Below are 1474 nucleotides of genomic sequence, written 5' to 3' on the forward strand. Positions count from 1 at the left end.
CACAGTCTGGGCTAGCTCACCTGGTACCTCAGTCAGCAAGAGGCAGGGTCTAATTCTCCTGCTTTCATGACCTCTGACCTTTGTTCTCACTGATCCTCTCCTGCCTTTTTCCTGCTCCCACCTAAGCCTGGAAAAACTTACTCTATTGTTGTTTGTTTGTTTTATTTTTTATTTTGTCTTTTTTTTTTTTTTTTTCAGAGCTGAGGACCGAACCCAGGGCCTTGCGCTTGCTAGGCAAGCGCTCTACCACTGAGCTAAATCCCCAACCCCTGTTTTATTTTTTGAAACAGGGTTTTTCTATGTATCCCTGGCTGTCCTGGAACTCACTCTGTAGACCAGGATGACCTCAAACTTAGCGATCTGCCTGCCTCTGCCTCCCAAGTGCTGGGATTAAAGGCATGATGAGCCATCACTGCCTGGTAAAAAAAACTAGTTGACCTTTAAGATTTTTTTTTTTTTTTGAGATGAGATCTTGCTATGTAGCCACAGCTGTGCTATGATTATTGGTTTTCGGTCTCTTTATCCTGTGTTATAAAGCTACTATTTTAAGCTACTTGTTTTGTTTTGTTTTGTTTTGTTTTGTTTTGTTTTGTTTGCCTTTGGCTTTTCAAGACAGGATTTCCTCTGTGTATCCCTGGCTATTCTGGAACTTGAAAAGGACTCACAATTTCCACGAAGGACACAACCAGGAAGCTGTGAGCACTTATGCTCGTATCCCATTGGCCAGAATTCAATCATCTTTTCCCCATTTGGAGCTGGAACGCGTGGTGTTTGTTCTGGGTGCCATGCTCAGCCAGGGTTCAGGGATTCTACTGCTTTGGAAGAAGAGTGTGGATATGGAGGGCAACCAGCACAGCGGTCACTGTGAGCATTTGGCAGAGGTGGGGACGAGAAACAAGAGTAGTCAGGCGCCTTTCTCAGCTCCAACTTGCACACACTGCGTGAAAGCACTTCTCTCAGAGGCAGGAGCACAGAGCTTTCTTTCTTTCTTTCTTTCTTTCTTTCTTTCTTTCTTTCTTTCTTTCCTTCCTTCCTTCCTTCCTTCCTTCTTTCTTTCTTTCCTTCCTTCTTTCTTCCTCCCTTTCTTTCTTTCTTTCTTTCTTTCTTTCTTTCCCTCCCTCCCTCCCTCCTTCCCTCCCCCCCTTTCTTAACTGTAGGAACAATCATTTATTGGGGGAAGGTACATCAATCCTTCTTGGCCGCCGCCTTCCTCATGGCCGCCAGCACGTTGCTCAGCTCTTCCCTCTTTCTCTTGGCCCAATGTGCGTGCCCACTCTCTTCTTGATGAATTGAGTGCACGCTTGTCCTTGGACACTTTGAGCAATTCCATGGCGCACACCTCCCAGATCACGTCCCATAAGAACTTGGCGTGTTTGGTGAGGCGCCTGCAGCACTGGCTATGTCTCCCCTTGACGTTCTTCGTCACCTTGTGGTCTTTGTCGAGGCCCATGGCCATGGGGTAGTGCAGGACCAT

General features: G+C 46.5%; 1 pseudogene; it reads right to left on the reverse strand.

Annotated features, from left to right (window-relative positions):
- Positions 1–1185: 1185 nt before the first annotated feature.
- Positions 1186–1474, reverse strand: LOC114630228 (annotated as a pseudogene).

The sequence above is a fragment of the Grammomys surdaster genome, unplaced genomic scaffold, assembly GCF_004785775.1.
Source record: "Grammomys surdaster isolate TR1022 unplaced genomic scaffold, NIH_TR_1.0 334, whole genome shotgun sequence".
Classification (NCBI taxonomy): domain Eukaryota; kingdom Metazoa; phylum Chordata; class Mammalia; order Rodentia; family Muridae; genus Grammomys; species Grammomys surdaster.